Raw genomic sequence first — 6,717 nt, 5'->3', positions numbered from 1 at the left:
AAGCACTTAGTCAACGAGTCTAATTTCTACTTTTCATTCTCTGTATTCTTGCTTGTCAAACGAATCTTTTTTTTTTTTTTAATTCTATTTATTAATGAGAGATACAGAGAGAGAGGCAGAGGGAGAAGCAGGGTCCACGCAGGGAGCCGACATGGGACTCGAACCCGGGTCTCCAGGATCAGGCCCCAGGCCGAAGGTGGCGCTACACCGCTGAGCCACCCGAGCTGCCCCTGTCAAACGAATCTTAACTCGAGTTTTGTTTTTCGATTCGACAAAGTACATCTTGACAAATCTCCATTCTATCTTTTTATAAAAGATAGTTTTTCATTTAATAGGAAAAACTAAAAATAGGGAAATGCTGTGTTGTGATTTATAAGTGATTGATCACAATGGCTTCCTAGCTGACCTTTGTAAAATAGGGTCTTCTCTTTCAGTTCATAGGGGACACATCGGAATCTTGTATTAATTTTGTTTCCTTGGTGCCTTCTACAGCGCTTAGCACATAATGAACATTCAGAACATGTCTATTAGTTAAAAATTCCACGTTACCTTGACAATATTCTACTTTCCAATCAGAAATGTAAAGACCAGGAAGGTTGCATTATATGATCAATGTGGCTAAGGAATCAAAACTCTAATAAGCATTTGACACCTCAGTGTATATTTTAAGTAAATTTACAATTTCAATAATTCAACAACCATGGACTTTCAATAGGAAGCATACTTGACACTGGGACTTATTGCTCAACTGATTAACTCAAGTGTGTGTGTGTATCTTCAAAGAGTTGAAAAGGATACCGGAGCATGTAATACAGACCTTCAACTCCACATGAAGAAACTGGACAGAATTAGACTATGAACTGCTCCTAACCCTACAGTACAGGATTCTGTGATTTGTTCAAGATTTGTCCGAAGTAGGCACCTGAGGAAGAGTGCCTCACCATAGATATAAACGGGTAACAGCCAGCCCTCACCAAGAAAAGCATTAAAGAAAATACTTGAAGCCAGAGAAACCCTGTCCCAAAAAAGAAAATATGAGTAATTTTCTCCAATTTTATAAGTTACTTTTACTTTAAAAAGCCTGTATTATAAAAATGTAATGCTAGGTTTTAAAAACTTCTCAGAAAAATTAATAACCATTACGAATCTACCAAAATATCTTCTAAAATAAATAACTGATCTATTTGTACCATTGTCCTCATCACTGATATACAATTGGATAAAATCCAGTTCAATAAGAAACTAATTAAATTAAATCAAATTTAGAACCAGAAGGCCTCTTCTCTTGCAATGTCTCTCTATGTCCCTCTGCTGACAATGCTTAACATTGTCTCAGCTTACAAAAAAAAAAAATATCTAAAAGGCCCATATGCAATGACTCTGAGTTTGGAAATTGCTTGGCAGTTTGGAGGAACGGAAGGAGGCCAAGGGCTTCTAGTGTAAGGGGGAATGTGGAACAAGGTGAAGCTTAAGAGCACAGGTAGAGGCTATCTCTTGAAATGGATGCCTCACTCACAATCATGGAAATAAACTCCAAACCCTGAAGTGAGCTCCCACTGGCCATGGCTACATTAAGTGATCCTGTTTTCTGGCCATGGCCAATTCATTTACTCAATTAGGTGGTTATTAATTCAATGTTTAATGAGCACCTACTGGATGCCAGGCACAGATGTATGGTAGTGAACAAGACACAGCAGCCTTCGTGGAGATAGATCCAATGGTAGATAATAGATCCAGGGGTAAAAATTTGACAGAAGCCAAGACAGTCAGATTTCTTTCTCCTGGTAATTTTAAACAAGAAGAGAGAAGCACAGAGCAAGACTAATCATATTAATGTCAGTGTTCCAGAGAGAAACTCACCTGCTGCTGCAGAGGTTCCTTGGGGAGGACTTGGCTTCTTTGCCTCCCTACGTCTTGATTGCTCAACCTTTCCTTGATAGTTTTCTGTATCTTTATCCTGAAACTAATTAAAGTCAGTTTCTGTTGCTTGCAATTAAAAAAAAAAATACAGAATGTGTATAGGTTAGTAGGGGCAAATCAGGCAGGGCTTCTGATGCCATGTTAAAGATTGGGGGGAGGGATCCTAAATAAATAAATAAATAAATAAATAAATAAATAAATAAATAAATAAATAAAAAGGGATCCCTGGGTGGCGCAGCGGTTTGGCGCCTGCCTTTGGCCCAGGGCGCAATCCTGGAGACCCGGGATTGAATCCCATGTCGGGCTCCCGGTGCATGGAGCCTGCTTCTCCCTCTGCCTATGTCTCTGCCTCTCTCTCTCTCTCTCTCTCTCTGTGTGACTATCATAAAAAAAATAAATAAAAAATAAAAATAATAAAAAATAAAAAAATAAAAATTAAAAAAAAAAGATTGGGGGGAGGGGAGAGAGAGAGAGAGAGAGAAAGAGAGAAAGAGAGAGGCCTAGTTGGGGGAAGGGGACAGCAGGAGAGGGAGAGAGAGAATTTTAAGTAGGCTCCACACTCAGCACAGAGCCAGATGTGGGGCTCATTCTCACAACCCTGAGATCATGACCTGAGCCAAAATTAAGAGTCATCTGCTTAACTGAGCCACCCAGGTGCTCTTCAGACTTTCTTTATCTTAGGTGGGACAAAAGAAGCAAGGAAGTGATATGATCAGATTGTATTTTAATGACCGTCCGCTAGCTGCTGTGAGGAGAATGGAAAGGCAGAACGTAAAAGAGAAGTGGGTAGTTCAGCTAGGAGACCATTTAGTTCTCTGGATGACAAAGTAATTTGTACTAGAATGTGGACAGTGGAAATGGAGAGAAGTGATTCAGTTGGATATGCTATAGAAGTAGAATTAGTAAGATTTGGGGAAAAGATTGAACGTGAGAGGGGTGGGGGAAAGGTATCAAGGATATGCCCAGGTTTCTGCCAAAAGCTTCTTGACCAAGGGCAGTGACATTTACAGATTCAATGAATCTGGATGTGGAGCAGATCAGTGAAGGAGAGCAAGAATTCAGTCTTACTGATTTCTAGAGATCTTTATGTAAATTCAAGTTGAATAAAATGTTTATCTAATGTAACTTTGTATATTCAACTAAAAAAGCAACTGGCAATTCAATTGTGAATATTACATCTGCAGAGAGAGAAAGAGAAAAAAAGAGAAAATTCCACTATTGGCATAATGTTAACTAAGCTTCTCTGTGTGAAATAACTTAGGCCATGATAGAGGCATCTTGAGTAATAATAACTTTATACAGTTTAACCTCTAGCATAAATTCATTCTGAAACAGGAAAGAATATTGTCATTAAATGTGTCATTTGAGTTTCTTAGGTCTCATTTTGTCTTAGAAGAAACTATCCACCTCCATTCCCCAAGGTAATTAATCATTTTCCTTATTTTGTAGACAGCCCTATTGTATTATTTCCTTTATAATTTTAATGATATTCATATTACTTGCAAGATGTATCTGCCAGGTAATCATATTCTAATAAGTATGCACTATTGCTGCAATATCAGATAATCCCCAAGTTCTATGCTTTATCAGGGACATGACATTTAAAGATAGAGTATATTATTAGAAGTTCACTAGAATCTTAAGATTCTTAATACTCCTAAAACAAATTAATGGAACACATTGAAACCTTACAAATAATTGCAATTTAAGTTGCAAATATTTTAATAAAAGCTACCCTTTGATTTACATTATTAGTTTTTTCATCCCTAAAAAATAAACATTTTTAAACCATATCTACTCAAAACACGGATTTCAACTGACAAATCAGCCACATGTATCCTAACATCCTGAAATATTTATTCTAGGGAAAGCATTATATTATGTAGAATAATTTTTTTAAAGATTTATTTATTCATTTTAGAGAGACAGAGAAAGAGCTTGAGTAGGTGGAGGGGCAAAGGGAGAGACAGAGAGAGAATCCCAAGCTGACTCCCCATTGAGCACAGAGCCAGAAGCAGGGCTCAATCTCAAGACCCATGAGGTCATGACCTGAACCAGAATCACAAGTGGGATTCTTAACCAACTGAGCCACCCAGGAACCACTAGTAGAATAATTGTGATTGCAGGTCTCAGAAAAATCAACTACAACCTAAATAATGAGGAAATATATGAATTGGAAAATGAATCCCAGAAGTAGGACAAGCTTCAGTGCTGACTTAAACCAGCAGCCCTAGCTCTATTTCTTTGCAAGTCTCTTGGCTCTGCCTTTTTTGTATGTTGGCTTGACCCTCAGCTTGACTGTGAAAATGCTGTGGCTATTACAGGCTTCATATCTAAGGAAACTACTCTCAGAGGAAGAGAGAGGCAGTTACTACTGGAAGCTCTCACAGAATTATAAGGAAGAACCTTCTCAGAATTTCAGATCGTTTGATTTCCTCATATTTCATTGGTTCAATCTGGTCACATGCCTGGTCCAGAACCAGATACTGACACAGGGTTAAAATTACTCTTATATTGACCAGGTCTGTATCAGTCAGAGTTCTCCAGAGAAATAAAACCAATGGGGGGGAAGGGGAAGTGGGTAGTGATACCTCCATCTACATATCACAAAGATAATCTCTTTAAAGTCAACTTATTATTTGTTAATCACATCTACAGAATACTTCACAGCAACACCTAGGTTAATCTTTGATTAGATACCTGAATACTCTAGCTTACTTAGGTTGACACATAAAATTATCACATGCAGAAGAATGCAACTAGACCATTTCTTCACACCATACACAAAAATAGACTCAAAATGGATGAAAGACCTAAATATGAGACAGGAATCCAACCAAATCCTAGAGGAGAACATAGGCAGCAACTCTCTGACCTTGTCCACAGCAACTTCTTATTAGACAGGTCTCCAAAGGCAAGGGAAACAAAGGCACAAATGAACTATTGGGACTTCATCAAGATTAAAAGCTTTTGAACAGCAAAGGAAACAGTCAACAAAACTAAAAGACAACCAACAGAATGGGAAAAGATATTTGCAAATGGCATACCAGATAAATGGCTACTATCCAAAATCTATAAAGAACTTATCAAATTCAACACCCAAAGAAAAAATAATCCAATCAAGAAATGGGAGAAGACATGAACAGACATTTCTCCAAGGAAGACATACAAATGGCCAAGAGACACATGAAAAAATGCTGAACATCACTTGGAAACAGGGAAATACAAATCAAAACCACAATGCGATACCACCACATACTGGTCAGAATGGCTAAAATTAACAAGTCAGGAAATGACAGATGTTGGCAAGGATGTGGAAAAGGGGAACCCTTGTACAATGTTGGTAGGAATGCAAGCTGGTGCAGCCACTCTGGAAAGCAGTATAGAGGTTCTTCAAACTGTTGAAAATACAGCTACCCTATGATCCAGCAATTTTACTACTGGCTATTTACCCTAAAGATACAAATGTAGTGACCCAAAGGGGCACCTGCACCCCAATGTTTATAGCAGTAATGTCCACAACAGCCAAACTATGGAAAGAGCCCAGATATCCATCAACAGGTGAATGGATAAAGAAGATGTGGTATATATATACAATGGAATACTATTTAGCCATCAAAAAATGGAATCTTGCCATTTGCAATGACAGATGGAACTAGAGGATACTATGATAAGTAAAATAAGTCAAACAGGGAAAGACAATCATCATATGATCTCACTCATATGTGGAATTTAAGAAACAAAATAGAGGTGATAAGAGAAGAGAGGAAAAAACAAAACAAGAAGAAATCAGAGAGGGAGACAAACCATAAGAGACTCTTTTTTGTTAAAGATTTTATTTATTTAATCATGAGAGACACAGAGAGGCAGAGACATAGGCAGAGAGAGATGCAGGCTTCCTGCAGGGAGAGCCTGATATGGGATTTGATCCCAGGACTACAGGATCACGACCTGAGCCAAAGGCAGATGTTCAACCACTGAGTCACTCAGGCATCCCAGAGACTCTTCACCATAGGAAACAAAACTGGGGGTCCTGGAGGAGATAGGCGTAGGGGGATGGGGTAGCTGGGTGATGGGCATTAAATTAAAGAAGGTATATGATATAATGAACACTGCATATTATGTAAGACTGATGAATCACCTCTACCTCTGAAGATAATAATACATTATATGTTAATTAATTGAATTTAAACAAAATAAACATAAAAAAAAACTATCACAAATTCTATTGCTGAATTTGTGAGGAGAGTGTTAAAAAAGGGTAGAAATGGGGATCCCTGGGTGGCTTAGCAGTTTGACGCCTGCCTTTGGCACAGGGCGCAATCCTGGAGTCCCGGGATCGAGTCCCGCGTCGGGCTCCCAGCGTGGAGCCTGCTTCTCCCTCCTCCTGTGTCTCTGCCTCTCTCTCTCTCTCTGTCTCTCTCTCTATCATAAATAAATAAAAAGAATTAAAAAAAGGGTAGAAATGAAAACTTGTACAAAATTGGGGTTCTGCTAGGAGGAAAAGAAGTGGATGCCAATTCGGCAAGCAAAAATATCCACTATTGACACGGATCATAATTAAGTCTCAGTATATCTATGATCTCTGCTGGTAACACCCAAATTGATAACTTTCTCATGCTGAAATTGTGACCATATTAGAGAGTTGAGTTTGGTAAGTGAATTGATAGCCAGTGTAATGTTTGGAGAGGCAGACACACATTACAAAGTGCTTTTTTCAATTAGACATTGTCTCAGTGAATTAGAATTAATTATGAGTTATAGACAAAACCACAGAGGCTTAAGATAGATGCTTAT

Source organism: Vulpes lagopus, chromosome 3 (assembly GCF_018345385.1).
Source record: "Vulpes lagopus strain Blue_001 chromosome 3, ASM1834538v1, whole genome shotgun sequence".
Taxonomy (NCBI): Eukaryota; Metazoa; Chordata; class Mammalia; order Carnivora; family Canidae; genus Vulpes; species Vulpes lagopus.
The sequence above is the reverse complement of the archived record's forward strand: the minus strand, read 5'-3'. Positions refer to the sequence as shown.